General features: G+C 44.3%; 1 pseudogene; it reads right to left on the minus strand.

Moving 5' to 3' along the window:
* Nucleotides 1-13,610, minus strand: part of LOC147120172 (gamma-crystallin S-1 pseudogene) — a 55,990-nt pseudogene extending 42,380 nt beyond the window's left edge.
* Nucleotides 13,611-27,999: the final 14,389 nt, after the last annotated feature.

A 27,999-nucleotide genomic window follows, 5' to 3' on the forward strand; every position in this document is an offset into this window, starting at 1 on the left:
CTATCAAGGCAATGTGTAATGAAGATATACCCCTACAACACAAGGTGGACAACTTCTTGTTTGCCTACCGGAATGCGACACATGCGGTTACCAACCAAACTCCAGCCATGATGTTCTTCAATCGAAGACTACGATGCCGCTTGGATTTGGTTAAGCCAAACGTCCGAGGAGATGTGGAGAACAGGCAGTTTCAGAATATGAATGAAAGGCCGACCAGGAGTTTTAAGATATGTCAACCAGTTTTGGCCCGGGACTACCGCACTGAGAAATGGCAGCCAGGAACGATTTGTACACAACAAGGACCTCTCATGTGTACCGTGGACGTTGGGGAGAGCATTGTAAGACGCTATGCTGACCAGATTCTAGAGTCACTGGAAAACGTCAACTCCACACCATGATCTGATACACCTGGTAATGAAATCGACGTTCCAATTGCAGCTACCGCAGAACCGGTAATATTGGAAGCAGATGAACCAAACAACGACATTGATTTCGACCCAACATTGCCAGAAGAACCTGATACTCCAAAGAGGCGTTATCCAGACAGAATCAGGAAGCCTCCTCAAAGACTGAACTTATAATTGCTTAAAATTAACCAATGTATCTAGCAACAGTAATTGTGATTGTAATTCGTTATCATTAGTGTTAAATGAATGTTATGTACTGTTTATCTAAAAGGGGAGGAATTATTGTGTATGTACCTTTAAGAGAATAACTCGTCTCAGACTGCAATACCGGCAGTGACCACCCCTGTATAAAAGGTGCTAGAGAGCCTCTGTTTTGTTAGATTCGTTTATGCCTTTCACCAGTAAAGTTCTGTTTGTTCTCTCCTGCTAGTCCGTGTCTCAATCATTCACGGATTTAACACTAAGGGGAAAAAACCATTAGTGGGAGTGGTATATAGACCTCCAAACAGTAAGGTGGAGGTTGGGGATGGCATTAAAAGGGAAATTAAAGAAGCGTGCAATAAGGGCACAGTAGTCATCATGGGTGACTTTAATCTATATATAGATTGGGCCAACCAAATTAGTAACAATGCTGTGGAGGAGGAATTCCTGGAGTGCTTACGGGATGGTTTCCTGGTCCAATATGTCGAGGAACCAACCAGAGATCAGGCCATCTTAGACTGGGTATTATGCAACGAGAAAGGATTAATTAGCAATCTTGTTGTACGAGGCCCCTTGGGTCGGAGCGATCATAATATGATCGAATTCTTCATTAAGATGGAGAATGAAGTAGTTGACTCAGAGACAAGGGTCCTCAATTTAAATAAAGGAAACTACGATGGTCTGAGGAGTGAGTTGGGTAGGATTGAGTGGGGAATGGCACTCAAAGGGTTGACGGTGGATAGGCAATGGCAAACATTCAAAGACCGAATGGATAAGCTACAGAATTTGTTCATCCCAGTTTGGCGTAAAAATAAAACAAAAAAGGTGACTCAACCGTGGCTAACAAGGGAAATTAGGGATAGCATAAGATCCAAGGAGAGGACATATAAATTGGCTAGAAAAAGCAATAATCCTGAGGATTGGGAGCAGTTTAGGAGTCAACAAAGGAGGACAAAGGGATTAATTAAGTAAGGGAAAATAGAATATGAGAGTAAGCTAGCAGGAAACATAAAAACTGACTGTAAAAGCTTTTATAGATATGTGAAGAGAAAAAGATTAGTGAAGTCAAGCGTAGGTCCCTTACAGTCAGAATCAGGGGAATTTATAATGGGAAACAAGGAAATGGCAGACCAACTAAATGCATACTTTGGTTCTGTCTTCACAAAGGAGGACACAAATAACCTCCCAGAGATGCCGGTGAACATAGGGTCTGATGAAAGAGAGGAACTGAAAGAAATCAGTATTTGTAGGAAAATGGTGTTAGGAAAATTGATGGGACTGAAGGCCGATAAATCCCCAGGGCCTGATGGTCTACATCCCAGGGTACTTAAGGAAGTGGCCCTAGAGATAATAAATGCATTACTGGTCATCTTCCAGAACTCGATAGACTCTGGAATGGTACCCATGGATTGGAGGGTAGCTAATGTTACCCCACTATTCAAAAAAGGTGGTAGAGAAAAAGCGGGGAATTATAGACCGGTAAGCCTGGCATCGGTAGTGGGGAAAATGCTAGAGTCTATTATAAAAGATGTAATAGCAGAGCACTTGGAAAGCAGTGACAGGATCGGGCAAAGTCAACATGGATTTACAAAAGGTAAATCATGCTTGACTAATCTACTGGAATTTTTTGAGGATGTAACTGGTAAAATAGATAAGGGAGAACCAGTGGATGTGGTGTATTTGGACTTTCAGAAGGCTTTCGATAAGGTCCCACACAAGAGATTAGCGTGCAAAATTAAGGCACATGGGATTGGGGGCAAGGTATTGACTTGGATAGAGAACTGGTTGGCGGACAGAAAGCAAAGAGTTGGAATAAACGGGTCGTTTTCCGAGTGGCAGGCAGTGACTAGTGGGGTACCGCAAGGATCGGTCCTAGGACCCCAGCTGTTCACAATATATATTAATGATCTGGACGAGGGAATTGGATGTAATATCTCCAAGTTTGCAGACGACACAAAGCTGGGCGGGAGGGTAAGCTGCGAGGAGGATGTCGGGAAACTCCAGTACGATTTGGACAGGTTGGGTGATTGGGCAGAAACATGGCAAATGCACTATAACGTGGATAAATGTGAGGTTATCCACTTTGGTGGCAAAAACAGGAAGGCAGATTATTATTTGAATGGCAATAGATTGGGAGAAGGGGAAGTGCAAAGAGACCTGGGTGTCCTTGTGCACCAGTCGCTGAAGGTAAGCATGCAGGTGCAGCAGGCGGTTAAGAAGGCAAATGGTATCACAGAAATCAGAAATCACAGAAACCCCACAGTGCAGATAGAGGCCATTTCGGCCCATCGAGCCTGCACCGACACATATCCCACCCGATACCCGTAACCCCTACACCAACACCAACACATATCCCACCCTATCCCTGTAACCCCACGTATTTAATCCCCCTAACACTAAGGGTCAATTTATCATAGCCAATCAACCTAACCCGCACATCTTTGGACTGTGGGAGGAAACCGGAGCACCCGGAGAAAACCCACGCAAACACGGGGAGAATGTGCAAACTCCACACAGACAGTCGCCCCAGGCCGGATTCGAACCCGGGTCTCTGGCGCTGTGAGGCAACAGTGCTAACCACTATGCCACCGTGCTGCTTATGTTGGCCTTCGTAGCAAGAGGGTTCAAGTACAGGAACAAGGATGTCTTGCTACAGTTGTACAGGGCCTTGGTGAGACCACACCTTGAGTATTGTGTGCAGTTTTGGTCACCTTACCTGAGGAAGGACGTTCTCGCCATGGAGGGAGTGCAGCGAAGATTCACCAGGCTGATACGTGGGATGGCAGGAATGACGTATGAGGAGAGATTGTGTCGATTGGGCTTATACTCACTGGAGTTTTGAAGATTGAGAGGGGATCTCATCGAAACCTATAAAATTCTGTCAGGTCTGGACAGACTAGATGCAGGAAGGATGTTTCTGATGGCCAGGGAGTCCAGAACCAGGGGTCATAGTCTAAGGATAAGGGGTAAGCCATTTAGGACTGAAATGAGGAGGAATTTCTTCACCCAGAGAGTGGTGAACCTGTGGAATTCTCTGCCACAGAGGGCGGTGGAGACCAGTTCATTAAATATATTCAAGAAAGAGTTGGATATTTTTCTTGAGGCTAAAGGGATCAATGGATATGGGGAAAAGGCAGGGACAGGGTACTGAATTTGGATGATCAGCCATGATCACATTGAATGGCGGAGCAGGCTCGAAGGGCCGAATGGCCTACTCCTGCTCCTATCTTCTATGTTTCTATGTTTCTATGTCAGTAACTTTGTATAGTAGTTCCAGTTTTGTCTCCATTCAGTAAACACCTGTTATAACCAACTCCTGCAGTCCGTGTCTCAATTACACATGGACGTTACACTTCCCACCAACATAAAGTCTGAAATGGGGATGTTTGCTGATGACTGCACAGTGTTCAGTGCCATTCACAACTCCTCAGATAATGAAGCAGACCATGCCTGCATGCAACAAGACTTGGGCGACATTCAGGCTTGGGCTGATAAGTGGCAGGTAACATTCGCGCCACACAAGTGCCAGGCAATTACTATCTCCAACCAGCGAGAGTCTAACCACCGCCCCTTGACATTCAATGGCATTACCATCACCAAATGCCCCACCATCAACATCCTGGGGGTCACCATTGACCAGAAACTTAACTGTACCAGCCACATAAATACTGTGGCAACAAGAGCAGGTCAGAGGTTAGGTATTCTGTGGCGAGTGTCTCACCTCCCGACTCCCCAAAGCCTTCCTACCATCTACAAGGCACAAGTAAGGAGTGTGATGGAATATTCTCCACTTGCCTGGATGAGTGCAGCTTCAACAACACTCAAGAAGCTCGACACCATACAGGACAAAGCAGCCCGCTTGATTAGCACCCCATCCACCACCTTAAACATTCACTCCCTCCACCACCGGCGTACCGTGGCTGCAGTATGTACCATCTACAAATGCAGTACAGCAACTCGCCAAGGCTTCTTCGACTACCTCCAAAACCCGCGACCTCTACCACCTAAAAGGACAAGGGCAGCAGGCGCATGGGAACACCACCACCTCCAAGTTCCCCTCCAAGTCACACACCATCCTGACTTAGAAGTATATCGCCGATCCTTCATCATCGCTGGGTCAAAATCCTGGAACTCCCTCCCTAACAGCACTGTGAAAGTACCTTCACCACACGGACTGCAGCTGTTCAAGAAGGTGGCTCACCACCACCTTCTCAAGGGCTATTAGGGATGGACAATAAATGCTGGCCTTGCCAACGACACCCACATCCCATAAAACTAATTGGAAAAAATGCAGGATCATTTTAGCTAGCATTTCAACAAAGAGAGATTGTTTTATTTTAAAGAACAAATGAGCTTAAAAGAAGCAGCTACTCAACTCCTAAGGTTTGCAAGTAGTGGGTGTTTGCACCTTTAAATGATAAAGCTCTATTTATGAGAGGAGATGTATTTTCACTGGAATGTGACGAGTGTTTATGTGGTTGGGAAGTTTGCAGCAAGCCACACGTCAGTATCAGAAGCCATAAGAAGAGACTTAGATTTGACGGAAAATAGGCAATGTCCCATCGACTCTGCTGAACCGTTCTGTGGCCAGGTGAATACAAAAAGAAACTTCTCTCTTGTGACCTATTGTTTGTTATCATTTGCTTTAGGTGGTTATGTTCACACTTTTATGGTACATGTTGAACATCATTTTCTTTTGGACAGTCAGTACCAGCCTCTGTCATGCTGCCAATCTTGACCCAGAGAAAGAGGAAGAATCACAAAATCCCACATTTTCTTCAGCTGCTGCAGCAAGACACCTGACTGAATTCAGTGATTCTCATGAATCAGGTAGCATGGAGTAAGTGATCTCCTTTCACATGTGTCACTGTTAATTCTGATCAGTGCGGTTGAATTTCTGTCTCTTGTTCTCACCGCTGCCATTATTTTGAGCACTATGGAAATGGCTTCATGGAACCTGTGAGATAATGGAAGGTAGGGTCATTCCTTCCGATCTATTGGCCCAGAAATTCGGGTCGGGGGCTTCCCGCGGGTGCAAGCCCCCGACCTGCACTTACCTAGCGCGCCGACCGTTGAGCTGTGGGCCCGCATGGGATTCCGATCCTGGGCCTGCTCCAGCTGCCGGCACGCAGTGCTTGCATATCCCAGGGGCGCAGTTAGTTCGATGCGTCCCCTGGGATCACGTGGGCCATGGGGAGCCAATCGGAGCAGGGAATGCTCCATTCATAAGTTTGACAAGAAGAGCTGTCAAAACTTATAAATACTAGGGCCCCAAAACGTCACTAAATCTTCAAATAAATTTTAAAAAAACATCACATTTTTTAAATAAACTATAAATTACATGAAATAACTATTTTAAACAGTAATTTAATTTTTTGAAAAAAATTATTTTATTTTCTAACGGGGCTAAAAATAAACTTACCTTGCTTTAAAGTATTTAAAAATAATAAACCTGTGGAAAAAATGTTTTAATTTTAATTAATTCACCACTTACCTTGTAAAAAGCAAGCCTTATGCCTGCTTTTTAAATGTGTAAATTCTGCAGACTTACCCTCCCGGGAAAACCTGTAAAAAAAAAACTAAGTTCGATGCGCACGCGCAGCCTCTCCCACGCACGCGTTTGACCTCTGAACCCCTTCTTTCAGGGGAATGGAAGTGCCGGTTTCCCGCGCATGCGCAGTGCATGCAGGAAACCGGCACTTCCATTGGGCTTACGGGTGAGTACCCCGTGCGTACTCACCCGTGGAGACCCGAATTTCTGGGCCACTATTTATAATACGGATTCAGTAACAATCTGTTTCTGATCATCTGCCCATTGGGACTCTTTAAAGTGAACAATCAACAACACACAATTAGGGATTTAACAAAATGTCACAAGCTAACATTGCTGCTTGGAAGCAGATTTTAATTCTACTTCAGTCAATATACCCACATCTCTTCTCTTCCAGGATTACATGGCAACTTCAAGTTTTGGAATTTTAATTTTATTCACAGCCTGTTAGAGAGTAAGGGAAGAAGTGCTTGGGTTGCTCTGTGTAGCAACTTTGTAAATGTATTAAAAACGATCATGTTTATTGAGATACTACATTGATGTACCAGAGCAATTCTTCCCTCAGTTTGTTTACAAGGATGGACTCCAGAACTGTGACCTTCCACCTGCAAGCCTTGGGGAACATGATACAAGTTTCAGGAGGATTGTGATATCAAACATGAAGGACTTCCTGAAGATGCAGCAAGTCAGTGTGTGGGAACAGGCTGCCCGATCAGCAGATTTAACCCAATATTATGGTTTGTGTGCAGTTTGCCTGAAGGATTATCTGAACATCTTGAAACCGGCACCCCTTCAGTGAATGTAACCAATGATCGAAGTGGAATAGATCTGGCCCACCTAAAAAAATCCCCACAAATTTGGCAGTGGGACCAATGCCTGAGTCAATTCAGCACAGGCCATCCCACTGCTAAATTGGTATGTTTTGCACCCGCTTTACGCCCAAAAAATGAGCGCACGCATGTAAGGTTCGAAAATTTCTGCACAACCCCAGAACAGAAGGAAAGTCATTTTTAAAAGGATTTTGGAACATTACAGAAGAAATCTGTAAAAGGGATAAAAGTGTGGTTGGGCCAAACAGAAGAATTTCAAAGAGTTAATTTACACAGTTTTTCTAAGTGTAAGAAAGTAGAGATTTTGGACTGTTTTAAGGAGTTATTGGGCCAAAGGGATTTTAAAATTAAAATCCCAGGAAGATTTTTGGCTGGTTTAAAAAAAAAGACATGTTCAGGCTTGCAAAAGGCTGGGACAAAGGGGAGGCGGGGTGGGCCCCCGAGTTTGGATATTGGACTGTCTAGAGATGTCCTGGCCGCCCCAGTTTTAGATAAGGACAATGAAGCCTGTTTCCCGCCGAGAATTCGCAGAGCCAGGTATTGAATAAACAGGACATGTCCTCAGCAACACAAACTAAGGAACATTTAGCCCTACAGGATACAGTAAACAAACCACAGTCCAAAACCAATTAAAGAGATTGACAAATGTTTTGCATTTTTAAACTAGTTTCAAGGCAATCCCGAAACCAGTTAAAGGCCGATTAAGTTTAGATGAGCCATCCCCTAAACTCGTTAAGTTTGGATGGGCCATCCCCGAAGCTCGTTAAAGTTTTAAAACAGGTTAAAAATAACAAGCCCGCCAAATTTAACAAAGAAACCCGAGATTTGGTGGTCAGATAAGCCAGGCCCCAAAATTAGTATAATTGTGGCCTACCTTTTCAGTTCAACAGACAGTTCAAACAGTTCAATTCGTTCGTCAGCTCAGAAGACAGCCAGTTCGAGTCAGTTCAAGTTCAGCCAATCAGTTCAAGAGAGAGATCATCATCGGAGACTTGAAGGAAGAAAGAAGAAATAGAGATCGCAGCAACCAAAGGCCTACAGAAACCAACAACCGCCAACATTACCACCAACCAGGTAATATTGGGCCACCGCGACCAACAAGAAACCAACCGCCGAAAAACTCACGAACCAAAGACTTGTTTCCACTCTACAGACTAGTCTGACTTACCCCTGGATAAGATTTGGACACAAAAGACCCTAAAACTAGCCCTAACCGAAGAAAATTGAGTATTTACCCGATAGATCCATCAGTGCGACTAACCGCATCTGCAGACAAACCCAAACTGAAGACCCAACGCAGGTGCAGTCTTCTACCACGTCCGAGGTACGGCAGGCCCCAACCGTCACAACTAAAGAGAACCCCGAAATCGCGAACCTCTACATCTGTCAAGAAAGTCGTTTTGGTGAGAATTTCCTGGTCCTCTGGATTCAAGCCTAGCTAGCATAGTGGGGTTGGGAGGGTAAGGGTTTTTGTGTATTGTAATTCTCCCTCGCTTATTCCGAGTGTTCCCCACCCTTTTAAAGTATAAGTTTTATTGTATTGTATATTTTCCTGTCTCAAAATAAAGATCTGAATTCTTTTGACTAACCCAGGTGTCTGTTGCAAGTTTATTACAACCCCCAAATAAGTCCAAAGTCTAGAACAAAAGGGAGTGGGAGCGATTCGAACAGCTCAAAGGAGTCAGAGGTGAAGCTGACAAACAACCCCCACGCGCATACCAATTTCTAACCCAGTATTGACAGTTCTGCATTTCACCAGCATATAATGACATTTTGTAATTACATACGCAAAAGCAGAAAATGAATATTGTTAAGTCATTGAGAAATTCTGATAACATAATAGGTCCTAAAATATGTATTTAACAGTAATAATCCTGGTATGACCCGCTTCCTCTACTCAAATGAAATTGAGAGCTGAACATGTACATTCCATTCAGGAAGTGAGTGAGACCATTAGACATTGAACTTCATGCCAATTTTCCATCTTTCTATATCTGTGAGATACAAAGATGGATTACCATCTTCAAAAGCTAGCACTGTTGACACAGGAAGAAATCACTGGACAGGGATTTGCTGGATTGAACCTGCATCCTACTGCTCCATAGCAAAATGTATTGGAGGAACACTACACAGTGTCTGTGACCGTCAGTTTTTCAAAAATGTCTTGCTCATTTCATTTTTCTTCAAGTTCGTGTCTAATACTTTTTCTCCTTGTTTCTGTATTTTCCTTTCTTCCCCCTCCCTCTCTCCACTCTCTTTATATTCAGTTTTTTGGTAAATGGTTTTCTCTTATATAATTTCAGGAATCTCCCTTTGGAAGAATTCCCAGCCTTCAGTTCCATTGAAAATAACAGACAATGCTATAGGTGTTAGATCCGTGTATCTTGATGTTGTGTGTCTTTCAATAATTAGACAAGAGACTGCAGGGAACAATCAACAGTGTTTACTGGATGAGGGTTACTCTAAAACTACTGTACAGATCCCTACTCAGGGTTTATATACAGGTGTGGTCACTGCCGGTACTACAGTATACAGGAGCTGTAAAAAGTAGTTCTCCCCTTAAAGGTACATATACTACAATTCCTCCCCTTTTAGATTAACAGTACCATAACATTCATTTAACAATTAAATATCAACGAATTACAATTAACACTTTTAACATGCAACATTAACTGAAAATAGTCTATTTATAAATTCAGTCTTTGGGGCGGCTTCCTGATCCTTCCTGGATAGCACCTTTCCTGCGTGTCTTGCTCTTGGTGCGGAGGCGATTCTGGCCCCCTGTCGTCGGTTGGTTCATCAGCTTCCGATGCTACTGTTTCTGGGGTAGATGCTACCTGTATGTTGGGTTCATCACCAGGTACGCGAGACATGGGGTTGACTCGTTCCTGTGACTCTAGGATCTGGTCAACATGGCGTCTCACAATGTTCTCCCCAACATCCACTCTGTACATTAGTGGCCCCTGCCGTGTGCATATCGTTCCTGGTTGCCATTTCTCTGTTCGGTAGTCGCGGGCCAAGACTGGTTGCCCGACATTGAAGCTCCTTGTCGGCTTCTCATTGATGTGCTGGAACTGCTTATTCTCAACATCTCTTCGTACATTTGGTCTGAGCAAATCCAGACGAGGTCTCAACCTTCGGTTAAAGAACATCATGGCCGGGGTCTGGTTGATGACTGCATGTGTCGCATTTCTGTAGGCTAACAGGAAATTGTCCAACTTATGCTGCAGTGGAATGTCGTCATCACACATGGCCCTTACTGCTTTTTTAAAGGTTTGTATGAACCTCTCAGCCAATCCATTTGTGGCTGGATGATACGGGGCGGATGTGTAATGCCTTACCCCATTCCTTTTCATCAATCTTCGAAACTCTTCGGACACAAACTGTGGTCCATTATCAGAGCAAATCTGCTCTGGCAAGCCGTTCCTGGCAAATATGGTCCGTAGGACTGCAATAGTTTTCTCCGTGGTGGTGGAGGACATTTTGATCACCTCAGGCCATTTCGAGTGCGCATCCACGGCTATTAAAAACATTGAGTCCATGAATGGACCAGCAAAATCAATATGCACCCGTTGCCATGGAGATGAGGGCCACTCCCATGGGTGTAGAGGGGCATGTGGTGGTGCATTTTGGACCTTCTGGCATCCTGAGCAGCTCTTTGTCAGGTCCTCGATTTGCTGATCGATCCCCGGCCACCACACATAAGCCCTAGCAAAGCTTTTCATTTTCACCCCTCCCAGATGGCCTTCGTGAAGCACATTGAGCACTCCCTCCCTTAACTTCGGTGGAATTACCACTCGGGATCCACACATCAAGGTCCCCTGGCAAACTGACAGCTGTTCTCTTCTGGATGAGAATGCTGGCAACAGTGAGTCGCCATGTGTTGGCCATCCCTTCACCGTCAAGTCATATACCCGAGACAGTGTCGGGTCATTTCGGGTCTCCTTCTCTATATCAGCGTTAGTTACTGGCAAGCGTTCAATTATAGTCGAATAAAATATTTCGACAGGGTCCACTGCTGGTGCTTCCTCCGCAGTAGGCAGTGGCAGGTGTGATAGCCCATCAGCGTTTCCATGCTGTTTCGTGCCCTTATACTCGATTTCATATTGGTTCGCCCCTAGAAAAAGGGACCATCTTTGTAGCTGTTGCGCAGTCATCACCGGAAAGCCCTTCTTTGGATTAAAAATGGAGACAAGTGGTTGGTGGTCAGTCAGCAAGGTGAACTTCTGCCCGTGCAGATAGTGGTTGAACTTTTTCACTCCCCACACTAGGCTGAGGGCCTCCCTGTCAATCTGGGCGTAGTTACGCTCCGCTGAGGTTAGTGACCGAGACGCAAAGGCTACTGGCCTCTCCGAGCCGTCTGGGAATTTGTGCAACAGTACCGCTCCAATGCCATAGGGTGATGCATCACACGCCAACCGAATTGGTAGTGCTGGGTTGAAATGAGCCAACACCTCTTTTGATGTGATCAATTCTTTGCACTTCTGGAAAGCTCATTTACATTCGTCATTCCACTTCCATGGTACCCCCGTTTGCAGTAGGGTGTTCAGTGGGTGTAGTACTGTAGACAAATTCAGCAAGAATTTATGGTAGTAGTTCACCAGCCTGAGGAACGACCTCAGTTGTGACACATTTTCCGGTGCTGGAGCCTTGACTACTGCCTCAATCTTTTCAGGGGACTTATGTAACCCCTCTTCATCAATAATGTAGCCACAATATGAGATCTGCTTCTGGAAAAACTCGCATTTGTGGTGATTAGCTCGGAGCCCATATTCCTTCAATCTAGTGAGCACCTACTCCAGGTTGGCGAGGTGATCACCGTCATTTTCGCCCATGACCAGGATGTCGTCCAAATAACACTGGGTCCCTGGAATCCCTTGCAGGACTTGATCCATTGCCCTTTGCCAAATAGCTGGAGCTGATGCTACCCCGAACACCAGCCGGTTGTATTGGTAGAGACCTTTATGAGTGTTGATCGTGAGGTACTGTTTTGAGGCTTCTTCTACCTCCATTTGCAGGTACGCCTGGGACAGATCAATCTTAGTGAAGCGTTTCCCTCCAGATAGCGAGGCGAAAATATCTTCAATCCGCGGAAGCGGATATTGTACAGTGTGAAGGACTGGGTTCACTGTCACCTTAAAGTCCCCACAGATGCGAACCTTCTTTGGTTCCCCAGGCGTATTACTCAACGACCTCTTCATTACAGGAATGATGGGTGTAGCCCACTCGCTCCAGTCCACTTTGGACAGTACTCCAGAATGTTCCAACCCTTCCAGCTCTGCTTTGATGGCTGGGCGGATCGCATAAGGCACCGGTCTGGCCTTAAAAAACTTTGGGCTTGCATTTTCCTCTATTTTGATCATTGCTGTTATGCCTTTTAGTGTTCTGAGTCCCTCCTGGAACACTTCTTGTGCGTCAGTTAGCATTTTTGAAAGTCGTCCAGGTGTGACGTCATCATCCTTATTCAGTTTTTTGGTAAATGGTTTTCTCTTATATCATTTCAGGAATCTCCCTTTGGAAGAATTCCCAGCCTTCAGTTCCATTGAAAATAACAGACAATGCTATAGGTGTTAGATCCGTGTATCTTGATGTTGTGTGTCCTTCAATAATTAGACAAGAGACTGCAGGGAACAATCAACAGGTGTTTACTGGATGAGGGTTACTCTAAAACTAACTGTACAGATCCCTACTCAGGGTTTATATACAGGTGTGGTCACTGCCGGTACTACAGTATACAGGAGCTGTAAAAAGTAGTTCTCCCCTTAAAGGTACGTACACTACAATAGGGACCAAACTTGAATTAGTTGGATTAGTATTTCTAAAATTCTGGCATCCTTGATGAAAGGTCCGAAATATTTGGAATTTTGCATGTGCCCATAGATGAATTATTTCATGTCTTATAGACTGTCATGATAAGGGCAGTAGCCCGTTAGTGATAGCTAGAGTAATATCCATTTCTGTTTGTTAGGCTACCAGAGAGCACTGAATTATCGCTTTTATCGCTCCTACAGGAATAAAACATTAGAATCCCAAGGAAGACTCTAACTCTAATCCCTTTGCAACATTCTAACTCAGTCTTTCCCTTTTTGCCAGTCTCAGCCAAGATCTCTTATGAAGAAAGGGAAACTTGTTTCAATTATATTTTTTGGTCTTTGACCGAACCACACTTGAGAAGAGCACCTGTACTGTGTCAGTGATATCTCCAACTCCCACACATAGTAACACTTCACTAAATTGCCAGCTCCTTTCACATGTCTGTATCAAACCTTAAAAAGACGCATTAAACACAGGCACAGATTATAAACACATTTATTTAATTTTTAATCATAGGGCCACTGCAGCAAAACAAGATTGACTATCCGTGTTTTATAAATCCATGATACGGTGGAAGGAGCCGACAGTTGAGCTGTGGCCGCCCCAGTCACTGAATCTCCTGTATTCACCGGGTCTCATGAAGTACTGGCGGGCACTGTAGTTGGGATGTTCATAGAAGGTCCAGTAATCGTCCATCACATGGCAGGAGTGAATGTCACTGTAGCGGAAACGATTATAGACAGATGGACATTCATCCATGAATTCCATCATCTGTCCTCCAAAGTCAGGCATCTCGTAAATCCTCATTCTGTAGGAGCCTACATAAGAACATAAGAAATAGGAGCAGGAGTAGGCCAATCGGCCCCTCGAGCCTGCTCCGCCATTCAATAAGATCATGGCTGATCTGATCCTAACTGCCAATCCACTATCACAGAACCATCTCCTGAATCTAACAGAATTAGACACATGAAATAGGAGCAGGATCAGGCTACACGGCCCCTGGGCCCGCTCCGCTACCCACAGGGCGATGACCGATCTGAACCTAGACTCATGTCCAATTTCCTGCCCGCTCCCCGTAACCCTTAATTCCCTTTACTTCTAGGAAACTGTCTATTTCTGTTTTAAATTTATGTAATGATGTAGCTTCTACAGCTTTTTGGGGCAGCATATTCCATGGACCTACCACCCTCTGAATGAAGTAGTTCCTCCTCATCTCAGTTTTGAAAGAGCAGCCCCTTATTCTAAGACTATGCCCCCTAGTTCTAGTTTCACCCATCATCGGGAACATCTTCCCTGCAGCCACCCAATCCAACCCCTTCACAATCTTATATGTTTCAATAAGATCGCCTCTCATTCTTCTGAACTCCAATGAGTAGAGTCCCAATCAACTCAACCTCTCATATGTCCATCCCCTCATCCCCGGGATTAACCGAGTGAACCTTCTTTGTACTGACTCGAGAGCAAGTATGTCCTTTCTTAAGTATGGACACCAAAACTGTACGCAGTATTCCAGGTGCGGTCTCACCAATACCTTGTACAACTGAAGCAATACCTCCCTATTTTTATATTTTATCCCCCTAGCAATGAAAGCCAACATTCCATTGGCCTTCTTAATCACTTGCTGCACCTGCATACTAACCTTTTGAGTTTCGTGCACCAGGACCCCCAGATCCCTTTGTACTTCAGTACTTTCCAGTTTCTTGCCATTAAGATAATAACTTGCTCTACGATTTTTCCTGCCAAAGTGCATAACCTCACACTTTCCAGTATTGTATTCCATCTGCCAAATCTCTGCCCACTTACTTAGCCTGTCTATGTCCCCTTGAAGGTTTTTTATGTCCTCCTCACTCACTACTTTCCCCCCCATCTTAGTATCATCTGCAAACTTTGATATGTTACACTCGGTCCCCTCCTCCAAATCGTTAATATAGATTGTAAAGAGTTGGGGACCCTGCGGAACACCACTAGTTACTGATTGCCAGTCTGAGAATGAACCATTTATCCCAACTCTCTGCCTTCTGTTAGATAGCCAATCCTCTATCCATGCCAGAATATTACCCCCAATCCCGTGATTTTTTATCTTAAGCAATAATCTTTTGTGTGGCACCTTGTCAAATGCCTTTTGGAAGTCTAAATACACTACGTCCACTGGTTCCCCTTTATCCACCCTATATGTTACTTCCTCAAAGAACTCCAGCAAATTTGTCAAACATGACTTCCCCTTCATAAAACCATGCTGACTTTGTCCTATTAAATTATGATTATCCAAATGTCCTGTTACTGTCTCCTTAATAATGGACTCCAAAATTTTACCTACCACAGATGTTAGGCTAACCGGTCTATAGTTTCCAGCCTTCTATCTACTGCCCTTTTTAAATAAGGGTGTTACATTAGCAGTTTTCCAGTCTGCCGGGACCATTGCCGAGTCCAGGGAGTTTTGGAAAATTATTACCAATGCATCCACAATCCCTACCGCCACTTCCCTCAAGACCCTAGGATGTAAGCCATCAGGTCCAGGTGATTTATCCGCCTTGAGTCCCATTATTTTACCGAGTACCACTTCCTTAGTGATTTTGATCGTGTTTAGCTCCTCCCCCCCTTTAGCCCCCTGTTTGTCCAGTGTTGGGATATTCTTAGTGTCTTCTACTGTAAAGACTGATACAAAATAGTCATTCAGTGTTTTTGTCATCTCCATATTTCCCACCATTAATTTCCCAGTCTCATCCTCTAAGGGACCAACATTTACTTTAGCCACCCTTTTTCTTTTTATATAACTATAAAAACTCTTACTATCTGTTTTTATATTTTTTGCTAATTTACTTTCATAATCTATCTTCCCTTTCTTAATCAATCTTTTTGTTATTTTTTGCTGTCTTTTAAAGTTTTCCCAATCCTCTATCCTCCCACTAGATTTGGCTACCTTATATGCCCTTGTTTTTAGTCGAATACTATCCTTAATTTCTTTACTTAGCCACGGATGGCTGTCTTTTCTTTTACACCCTTTTCTTCTCAGTGGAATATATATTTTTTGGAAGTTGTAAAATAACTCCTTAAATGTACACCACTGATCATGTATCGTCTTACCCTTTAAACTATTTTCCCAATCCACTCTACTCAATTCCGCTCTCATACCTTCATAGTCTCCTTTATTCAAGCTTAGCACGCTTGTTTGAGATCCAACCTTCTCACCCTCTAATTGAATATGGAATTCAACCATGTTATGGTCACTCATTCCAAGGGGATCCTTTACTAGGACATTTTTAATTAATCCTGACTCGTTACACAGGACCAGATCTAAGGTTGCTTGCCCCCTGGTCGGTTCAGTTACATACTGCTCAAGAAACCCATCCCTAATACACTCAATGAACTCATCCTCAAGGCAGCCCTGCCCAATTTGATTTGACCAATTAATATGATAGTTAAAATCCCCCTAGGCTGTGTTAACAAAAAGATATGGAAATCATTAATTTAATGAAACACTTGAAAATGGAGCCAAGAAATTGAAACCATGGGGCGTAATTTGCAACTTACCGCTGGCGCATTAAACTGGCATTGTGGGTTGGTGAATACAAACTATTCGCTTTTCCTTTCCATTGGGCCGTTTCTATAATGGGCGCCCAACTCACAACACCAGTTATACGCCTCAGCCCTAAGTTGAAGATTACCCCCTCTCGATCTACTTTATTTGTTACAATAGCCAACTGTACCTGCAATACCTGTAATAATTCATTGTAAATTTAAATGTAAATCATTGTTACTGTGAATTGGAAAAATACATTTAAACAGTCAGATTGATACAAATATGGGGGCCGATGATATAGTTTCCGTGCACTGGGAAATCAGGAGTCTGAGCGATGTGTGTGATCCATATTAGGCACTGTGTGTGCTGATCTCACCAGATAATGCTCCAGTTTTAAATATCAGGGCAATGCTCCCAGCAAGTAGCAGCTCTTAAAGTTTTCTTGCTACTGAACAGATGCTGAAATGACTGAAACAAGATAAAGAGGTCGAAGGGCTCTATTTAATCAAAGTGCTTCAGTGGCGCTACTGTAGAAGCTTCTGCAATGACGGGTGGTCTTTTTTGGAGCTGAGGGCTACCCTCCAGTAAGAAATACTGTGAGAACAGTGTGGATGGAAACGGTGGACCAGGTCTATGCTGAGTCAGCTGTCCAGAAAACCTAGGAAAGAAATCTGCTGACCTCAGGAAGGTTGCGTGGATGGCAGCAAGAAGTTACAAAGGATCATAAACAGATTCAGAGAGTGAGCAAAGCTGCCGCAGATGGTGTTCATTATCGGGAAGTGGGAGATCATTCACTTTGGATCCAAGAAAGAGATGTCGCAATATTTTCTTAATGGCAATAACCTATGAACTGTGGAGGAGCATAGGATGTTAGCTGCCCATGGACACAAATCACCAAAACCTAGTGCACAGGTGCACAAAGTAATCAAAAAGGCTGATGGAATGTTAGTCGGTATCTCAAGGAGGCTGCAATTCAAAGGGGAGTAAGTTCTGCTTCAATTGTACAGAGCCTTGGTCAGACCTCAGCTGGAGAACTGCGTTCAGTTATGGGCAGCAAAGCTCCGGAAGAATATATTGTCCTTGGAGAGGGTACTAGTGCTTAAAGGGTTAAATTATAAAGAAGGTTGCAGAAACTTGGTTTGTATTCCATCAGGGTACGGTAGTGCAGTGGTTATGCTACTGATCTAATAATCCAGAGAATGTGGGTTTAAATCCCACCATGACACTAATAGAATTGACCAGATCTAGAAGGTATCTTTAGAGCATCTCTGGAAACTAGCACTTTGCCCAAGGATTGGAGAAAAGGGAACATGATGACACTGTATAAAAAGGGGTTAAGAAATAAACCAGGGAACCATAGGCTAGTCAGCCTGATGTCCATTGTAAGGAAAGTATTGGGTGACGTCCTGAAGGAACAAATGATGAACTTCCTGGAGCAATATAGAATTTTAGCAGGGAGCTAGCATGACTTTATTGGAGGTAGATCATATCTGACAAAACTCATGAACTTCTTTGAGGAAATAACAAACAATGTGGACAGGAGCTCCCCAGTGGATGTTAGTTATTTCAATTTCAGCAAAGCTTTTGATACAGTGCCACATAGGAGATTGGTCCATCAGGTTGGAAAGCTTGGCATAGATGGGTGCTTTGGAAATGGACCAAGAATTGGCTGAAGCAGAGGAAGCAAAGGGTCATTGCATGTGAAGTTAGATTGCCATGAAATGAGATAACTGGTGGGGCCATTGCTGTTTACAATGTATATACATGACTTGAAAGTGAGAACATAAACAAACTCCCTGAATTTGCAGGTGATCCCAGGCTGGGAGGGAGTACAAACAATAGGGTATAGGCTGATGAAATACAGAAGGACCTGGATAGCTTGGGGAGTTGAGTTGAAGAATGGTAAATATCATTTAATGTAAACCAATGCAAAGTCATGAGACTATAAAAGAATAATAAACGCTAGCAATACAAGTTAAGTGATACTAGTCTCCAGCACAACAAACGAGAGTGATTTAAATATACTGGCGGATAGATTGCTGAAGTCGTCAGCACAGTGAGTGGCAACAATAAACAGAAAATAGGATCGGGATAGACTGGGGAGCTGAATAGCCAGAGGAATAGAGCTCACATCTCAGGAAGTGATTCTGGGTTTTTTACAGACTGCTGGTTCGGTCTCACCTGGAATCATGGGTTCAATTCCAGTCACCATATTATAAAAAAGCTAGCCCAGCTTTGGAGAGGGTGCAGCAAAGGGTAACTAAATTGATATCTGCACTTAGGCACCTGAGTTATAAGGAGAGGCTGCAGTATCAAGGAATGTTTACACAGGAGTAAAGAAGGCTTAGGGTGATCTTACTGAAGTATTGAAGATTCAAAATGGTATAGACGAGATAAACTTCAAGATGTTTTAACATTTTACAGACTTCAGAACAAGAGGTCAGAGCCCAAAACTTAGAAGAGGGTGGGTGAAAAAACAGTTTAGGCAGTGGCTAGTGCTCACACGTCATTGACTGCAGAGGGAGGCAGTAATGAATGATTTAAGAGAGAGTAGGATAAGTATCTGGTGAAGAATTTGCTAGCAGGGTATGAGAGGTATCGTGGGATATGATATTCTCTCGACACTGGCTTTGGCCAGATGAGCTGCATTAGTCTTTTCTGGTTCTGCATGCTCCTATATTCCTGTGATAAAACACAGTGACAAAAAGGATTGAAATGGATTAACAGATTGAGGCTGGAGAGGAGAGATATATTGACTATCAAACAACAAGCTTTGGATCAAGTTTTGCTTCAGGAAACAGTTATTGAAAAGAAAAGTAGTGCTTGCGGTGAAAAATAAAACTGGGCTTCTTGGAAATAGCTTTAACTTTGGTAGTTATATGTTAGTAGCAGAGGCGATACTTAGGCATGAGAGGATGTAGACGAAGGGACATCCATGAAAAGTAAGTGGTGGTAGTTATTGTTTGGACCCGCAAGAGCCATAAAGGAGATATGCCTTTGAAGAAATTTAAAAAAAGAAGATTTTCATTACCGATCAAAAGGCCCAAGTGTGAAAACAGGCACTAAAGACACACCTGTTTGAATGTCTGGATTTAGCACACAATTTTGATCCTAATTGCTGATTACCATAACTTGAATTTGCCGGGAGGTGCTAAACAGACATCTGCAGGTTTAACACTCAAGTACTGATTAGATGCAATTTTTGTGGAGGTGTGGCGTGCTCTGATTGGCACACAGCGGCACGATGCAGGATGGCTCAGGGACTGAGGGAGACGATGCACAGGTTCTCGAATGCACTACAAGAAGTCCTGGTACAGGAGGGCCAGTGGAGGAGGGATCTCCTGTACCTACAGGGGGGAAGGAGTCCACCTTGCCCTCCTGTCCCTCTCTCCTGCAGCAACTGGAGCTGCTCCGCCTGGCCTCATCTCCTCCTCCTATTCCTCCTCCAGACCAAGGGGAGCCCTAGCAAGATGCTCATGGCCATGCACTCCCTTTCTCTTGGTGACTCCTATAAGTTGTCCAATAAGGTGGAGTAGCACAGCATTCACTCTTATTAGCTGAAGTCCTCAGAGTGTTCCTGGAATAAATGTTGCACAAGTATTGGTGATGTCTTGACAAAGTGTCCCAGGAAGTCTCCCGAATTGTTTCAGAGGTCCTCTCACATCATGCAATGATCATGAAATGGTGAGCATCCCTTTACGTAGTGCTTGAAATCGACATCAATGCCTTGTATACTCCCAAACAGCTGGTCACTGTTTGGAGCGGCCATCATTTGAAGTGTTGGACACCAAAATGCTGTGCAGCCTCTTTAATGAGCGCTGGCTGGCATTTTAAGTGGCAATCAGCTGTTTAACGAGCCTCTGGGTGGCCATTCCTAGTGCTGCTCCAACCCGTTTACCAGGATGACGTCTTGCACTAAATGTGGCTAAACCAGCATTTCAGCTTAAGACCCCGTCTTGTGCACCTCGTTAGCACCTAAAGTATTCAGCAAAAATTGGCCCCCAGTTATTTATCTGAAGAACTCTTCAATTTTATCATCTTTGCATTGGCCCATTAGTAAATTTTTTAAAAGCATTTTCTGTTGAGAATTGGAATAGAATCATAGAATGATACAGCACTGAAGGAGGCCATCCAGTGATAAAATGATAAGGCAACACACAGCACATTCAGGGCTCAATGACAATGATGTACAATGACTGTGCTGACAATGTCCTCTCCCTCTCTCTGTAAAAGGCTCTAGACTCCACTTGTGCAGTTCTTCTGACGTCAACTATCCAATTACTCCCACTCCCCTGCCCATTCCCCATAGCCCTGCAAATGTTTGCTCTTCAAGTATTTATCCAATTCCCTTTTGAAAATTATTATTGAATCTGCTTCCACCGCTCTTTCAGGCAGTGCATTCCAGATCACAACAACTCACTGCGTAAAAAAAAATTCTCCTCATCTTGCCTCTGGTTCTTTTGCCAATTACGTTAATTCTGTGTCCTTTGGTTAGCGACCCTCCTGCATCTGAATACAGTTTCTGAAAACAGCTAGAATGGTCGCATTTCAGTGTTCATCAAAACTGTCACAGAGACACAACACAGGCATGAGTGGAAAACATAGACAGAAAAAGGATGAAAAGTGAGTGAAACAGAAAGAGAGAAACAGAGACAGAAAGAGCGAATGAAAAGAAAGAACCATAAAGGTAACAAATTAATAGAGTACTGGGGAAGAGACACAGAAAAAGAAACAAGTGAAGGAACTGAACGATATAGGCGCTGGTTGGCAACTGCATTGTTCCGCTGCGTGCCTGAATGTGGGTTAGCATCTGCAATTCCCAAATCTTGAGTGACAGGCCTCAGCCATGACATCAGAAGTGTTGTGTCGGTACCTCTCTACCTAGACACAATTTAGGACTCAGAACTCAGAGATTCAAACATGAAGTGCTTTATTGGAAGGAAAGGAAGTTCTGGCAAGTTCCGAACAAAGAGAGCTAAACTTAACCGAGAGAATACCCAACCATTTATCTCCTGTGACAGCGCCACCACAGGTGGGAGGAGAACACACAATACATAACATTTCCTCCCCTCTTAAATGGAAGGTCCACAGTATTCCTCAATAGGTAAGTTATTTTCAATACTCTCAACTAACCTAGGGTAGAGGTAGATTGCCTTAAACCCTGACTTTACCCTGGGGTTTATTCTGCCCCAGTCTTGTGGGTAAATCACTAAGCCTACAGATCCAAGCGTCTTGGAGGCCGCCGCTCTCTGACAGGATACCGGCGGTCATCGCTGGCTTCCACAGCAGTAGGCATTGACACAGGCCTGGATGGAGAAGGTGCCTGTGTCATTTGAAAGTCAGGAGTTTGCACAGGTGGACCAGTCTCTTTGACTTCCTGTGTTGGAGAAGAGCACTGTGGCAAAGGATGCTGGTTTGCGGTATCATTCGGAAACAGTTCAGGCCAACCAGCTGTTGGAGCCTCTGTGGCTGTCTCTGCTCCTAGCAACAGTTGATCTGTGTGTCTTCTCCAGACGATGTCCTCAGCAGTCTCAACCATGTAAGACACAGGGCCCGTCTGCGCGATCACCGTAGCAGGAACCCATTTCGGTCCAGTGTTGTAGTTTCGAGCTAGGGCGTGCTCTCCTGGATGAAACCGTCTCTCCTTGGCTCTTTTCTCTCTCTTTTCAACTTGAGCTTGTTGTTGACGATGGACAACCTGTTCTGCCCTTGGAGGTTTGAGTAAGTCAAAACTTGTCCGCAACTGTCTCTTCATCATGAGCGAAGCGGGGGAAGTTTTGGTTGTGGCATGCGGCTCGTTCCTGTAGGACAACAGGAAGCTGTTCAGACGTTGGTGGATTGAGCCCTGACCTTGCGATGCCTTCAAGGCGTGCTTCAAAGTTTGCATGAACCTTTCTGCCTGGCCGTTAGTAGAGGGATGATAGGGCGCAGACCTGATGTGTTGGACACCATTCACATGCAGGAAGGTTGCAAACTCCTGTGATACAAATTGTGGACCATTGTCACTTACGAGTTGTTCCGGTGAGCCATAACGGCTGAACATCTCACCAAGTTTCTCAATTGTTTTCTCTGCCGTAGTAGACCTCATCAGAGCGACCTCCGGCCACTTGCTACGAGCGTCCACAACCACCATAAACATCTTCCATTCGAAAGGACCGGCGAAGTCCACATGTACTCGCTGCCACACTTCTGCAGGCCAATCCCAGGGGTGTAGGGTTGCCAGCTGTGGAACATTCCGGACCCTTTGACATGGGGAACATGTTTTGGCTTTCTCCTCAATATTCCCATCGATACCTGGCCACCAGAAGTAGCTTCTTGCCATTTCTTTCATTCGAACCATCCCACCGTGGCCTGTATGAAGTTGTTGCAATATAGGTTCCCTCAGAGGTGGCGGAATGATGACACGGCGTCCCCAAAGAAGACAACCTGCCTGGACGGAGAGCTCATTTCTTTTTGAAACGTAAGGTTTCAAACTAGGAGAATCTCCTATCGCTCTCCCTCGAATGACATCGTCCATTACCTCAGACAGGACTGGATCGTTGCGGGTGTACCTTCGCACCTGAACTGCAGTGACAGGTGCTCCCTCCACTTGTCTAAAGTAGAAGATGTCTATCTGACGAGGCTCTGGGGGAGTAACAGGCAAGGGTAGACTCGAGAGACAGTCTGCATTGCCGTGCAAGTCTGATTTGCGATATTTGATGTCGTATGTGTGTCCTGACAACAGTAAAGCCCACCTTTGCATCCTGCTTGCAGCGAGAGACGGAATTCTGGTGTGGGGCCCGAAGATTGAAGTCAATGGACGGTGGTCTGTCAGGAGTGTGAACCTTCTCCCAAACAGGTACTGATGACATTTTCGAATTCCAAAAACGATTCCCAAGGCCTCGCGCTCGATCTGCACATAGTTATTCTCGGCCTTGTTCAAGGTGCGTGATGCGAAGGCAATAGGATTCTCTTCACCCGAAGGCATGATGTGGGATATGACTGCTCCCACACCATATGGTGATGCATCACATGCTAGCTGCATGGGTAGTTTTGGGCCGAAGTGTGTCAGGACCTCCGAATTCAGCAATGCTTTCTTTGCTTGGGCGAAAGCTTTGTTGCACAGTTCAGTCCATTTCCATGTTTTGCCTTGACATAGCAACTGATGTAACGGCTTCAGCAATGTTGCTAAGTCTGGAATAAACTTCCCATAGTAGTTAAGTAGCCCCAGAAATGAACGTAACTGGCTCACATTCTGGGGTGCTGGGGCCTCCACGATCGCCTTGACCTTTGACGGCGCCTTATGCAGGCCAGTAGCGTCAATCACATGCCCCAGGTACTCAACTGAAGACTGAAAGAATTCACATTTGTCTTTACGAACTCTGAGTCCGTACTCTTTCAGTCGTTGTAGTGTCGCATCCAAGTTCAGAAGGTGATTCTCCTCATTTGTCCCAGTGACAAGGATGTCGTCCAGGTAGCACTGGACTCCTGGCAGTCCACTCAAAATCTGATCCATTGCCCTTTGGAATAGAGCAGGGGCCGACGTAATTCCAAACGGAAGGCAGCAGTACCTGTATAGCACCTTGTGTGTCACAATTGTCAGCAGCTCCTTTGATTTGTCATCGACATGCATTTGTAGATAAGCCTGGCATAAGTCTATTTTGCTGAACATTTGCCCTCCGGCCAGGCCCGTAAAAAGATCATCAATGAGGGGAAGAGGGTCCTGTTCCGCAGACAGCACCGGGTTAATAGTCACTTTAAACTCCCCGCATATCCGAACAGATCCATCCTTTTTCAGGACAGGAACAATGGGTGTGACCCATTTGCTCACGCTCACAGGCTCCAGGACTCCATTCTCGACTAAGGCCTCCAAGTTAGCCTCAACTTTTGGCCTAATTGCATAGGGTACAGGTCGGGCTTTGTGAAACTTCGGCTTGCTGTCAGGTTTAATGTCCAGTCTCACGCTGATCTTTTTCATGCTCCCAAGTTCCCCATTGAAGAGTTCTGCATGTTTGTTTAACACTGCAGTCAGACCTGACTCCCCTTTTGACATCATGCGGACTGCAGGCCAGTCCAGCGTGATTTTCTCTAGCCACGCACGTCCCAGTAGCGATGGGTAATTTCCCTTTACCACATATAGTGGCAGTTTTGCAGTCTGTCCGTTCAATTTAACTGTCACCTCAGTGACGCCTCTCATGGCCACAGGTTTGCCGGTATACGTCTTTAGCACAATGTTTGTTGGCTGAAGGGTAAGATGCTTTAGCATTTTGCTGTAGGCAGTGTCTGAAACAAGGGACACAGCCGCGCCTGTGTCCAACTCCATCCGCACTGATTGTCCCTCCACCAGTGGTGACACCCAGTATCCATTTGAACCACCTGCAACCGTCAGTATATGCACCTCTTCCTCCTCAGAGGTGTCGCTCCCCTCTGTTTTGCTTGTTCCATCATACTGCACTGAATGAACACTCTTTTTCCTCTCTTGTCCAAATACAGACATTTTGCTTCCATGCTTCCCAGCTCTGTCTGTTCTTTTTTTACCTCTACAGGCGCGTTCAATGTGACCCTTTTTGCCACAATTTCGGCATTCCAGCTCCGTACACCAGCAGTCATTAGCATGATGGCCCGTTTTCCCACAACGGTAACATGTGCCGTTCCGCGCACCTTTAGGCTCAGACGACACCCTGTGAACTCTCCCTGTTGAACTCAACTGGTGAGCCTCCTTTTCCGCCATCTCCATGGAGGCACTAACTTCAATGGCCTTTTCAAGAGTAAGGTTGTCCTCAGTAAGAAGGCGCTTCAGTATGGCTGCATTTTGCAGACCACACACAAGTCTGTCTCTAACGGTGTCATTCAGCACCTCCTTGAACTGGCAGTGTTCTGACAACCTTTTTAAAGCAGCAATAAACATCGTCACTGATTCCCCCTCCTCTTGATTCCGTTTGTGAAATCTAAATCTCTCAGCAATAACCAGAGGTTTTGGTGAAAAATGTGCTCCAAGAATTTCCACCAGTTGCTTATATGTTTTAGTTCCTGGCTTATCTGGCTGCACGAGGCTGCGAAGTAAATTGAAAGTCTTCGGCCCGATTACACTCAAAAAGGTAGGCACGACCTTTTCATTTGCCACCGCATTCGTCAATACAAAATAGTCAAAACGTTCCGTATATGCGCTCCATTGCTCCACATTTTCATCAAAATCACCAATGTTTCCTAATATAGTAGCCATCTCACGTTTCAAATTAAATTTTCTGTTTACTCACTGCACCCGTAACGTACGCAGATTCATCCGCTCCTCGTCGCCACTTGTTGTGTCGGTACCTTTCTACCTAGACACAATTTAGGACTCAGAACTCAGAGATTCAAACATGAAGTGCTTTATTGGAAGGAAAGGAAGTTCTGGCAAATTCCGAACAAAGAGAGCTAAACTTAACTGAGAGAATACCCAACCATTTATCTCCTGTGACAGCGCCACCACAGGTGGGAGGAGAACACACAATACATAACAAGAAGAAGTGCACAGTGGAGTCTAGAGGCTTTCACAAAGACAGGGAGAGGACATTGTCAGCACAGTCATTGCACTTCACTGTCATTGACCCCTGCGTGTGTTGTATGTCACCTTATCATTTTAGCAAAATGGATATGTTTTTCCCCTCCGGTTAAGGGATTTGTGAACTCTAGTATGAATAAAAATATATATTCAGGATCAGTGGTTATATATTTCTTTCACTTTTGTCTTACCATCAATATTCCATGATATTTCAAGAGGAATGGTTAACTTTAGGTGAAGTAGCATTTAATACTGTGACTATTTTCTGAATTTGATTAGAGATTGTAAATCAGGGATGTCCAAACAGCTGTTCCTGGGCCACATGTGCTTCCTGAGCCCTACAGTCTAGCCTGTGAAGCTGTCCTACCAATATCTATGTTCCACCGATTGCCCGTTTCAATGTTCTGCACCGGGAGGTTTGGAAACAATTGTTTCTCTCACTGTTGTCTCATTGGTGGCTAAATGCAAAATCACAATGCCAAGCTCTATCACTATCAGCAATGTGAGATATATGCAAAGTACTGGGAACATGGATTTAATCTTCCCAGGTGGCCAAAAGATCCATGATACATATCTAAGAAGACCAACATTTTGGCCACCCCTGCTGTAAAGGTCATCACTCAAATAGTATGTTATTCACTAATCTGAATATGTTATTTCTCCCTTGTGTATGAATGTTTAACATGGGGGTGGAACTCCCAAATGTAGAGCCCCCTGGGTGTCAAGGGCCATGCAGGGTAGGATAAGGCAAAAAAGGAAAGATTTTTTCAGATACCAAGAGCGAAATACTGCAGAAAGCCTAGAGGAGTACAGAAAGTGCTGGGGTGAAATTAAAATGGAATTTAGAAAAGCAAAGCGAGGGCATTAAAAAATATTGGCAAGTAACATCAAAGAAAGCATGCAATAAGGGCACAGCAGTCATCATGGGTGACGTTAATCTACATATAGATTGGGCCAACCAAATTAGTAACAATACTGTGGAGGAGGAATTCCTGGAGTGTTTACGGGATGGTTTCCTGGACCATTATGTTGAGGAATCAACCAGAGATCAGGCCATCTTAGACTGGGTATTATGTAACGAGAAAGGATTAATTAGCAATCTTGTTCTACGAGGTCCCTTGGGTCGGAGCGATCATAATATGATCGAATTCTTCATTAAGATGGAGAATGAAGTAGTTGACTCAGAGACAAGGGTCCTCAATTTAAATAAAGGAAACTACGATGGTCTGAGGAGTGAGTTGGGTAGGATTGATTGGGGAATGGCACTCAAAGGGTTGACAGTGGATAGGCAATGGCAAACATTCAAAGACTGAATGGATGAGCTACAGAATTTGTTCATCCCAGTTTGGCATAAAAATAAAGCAAAAAAGGTGACTCAACCGTGGCTAACAAGGGAAATTAGGGATAGCATAAGATCCAAGGAGAGGACATATAAATTGGCTAGAAAAAGCAATAATCCTGAGGATTGGGAGCAGTTTAAGAGTCAACAAAGGAGGACAAAGGGATTAATTAAGAAAGGGAAAATAGAATATGAGAGTAAGCTAGCATGGAACATAAAAACTGACTGTAAAAGCTTTTATAGATATGTGAAGAGAAAAAGATTGGTGAAGTCAAGCATAGGTCCCTTACAGTCAGAATCAGGGGAATTTATAATGGGAAACAAGGAAATGGCAGACCAACTAAATACATACTTTGTTCTGTCTTCACAAAGGAGGACACAAATAACCTCCCAGAGATGTCGGGGAACATAGAGTCTGATGAAAGGGAGGAACTGAAAGAAATCAGTATTTGTAGGAAAATGGTGTTAGGAAAATTGATGGGACTGAAGGCCGATAAATCCCCAGGGCCTGATGGTCTACATCCCAGGGTACTTAAGGAAGTGGCCCTAGAGATAGTAGATGCATTGCTGGTCATCTTCCAGAACTCGATAGACTCTGGAACGATACCCATAGATTGGAGGGTAGCTAATGTTACCCCACAATTCAAAAAAGGTGGTAGAGAAAAAGCGGGGAATTATAGACCAGTAAGCCTGACATCGGTAGTGGGGAAAATGCTGGAGTCTATTATAAAAGATGTAATAGCAAAGCACTTGGAAAGCAGTGACAGGATCAGACAAAGTCAACATGGATTTACAAAATGTAAATCATGCTTGA

Source organism: Somniosus microcephalus, chromosome 4 (assembly GCF_052327205.1).
Source record: "Somniosus microcephalus isolate GS21.2 chromosome 4, FLI_Smic_1.0, whole genome shotgun sequence".
Taxonomy (NCBI): Eukaryota; Metazoa; Chordata; class Chondrichthyes; order Squaliformes; family Somniosidae; genus Somniosus; species Somniosus microcephalus.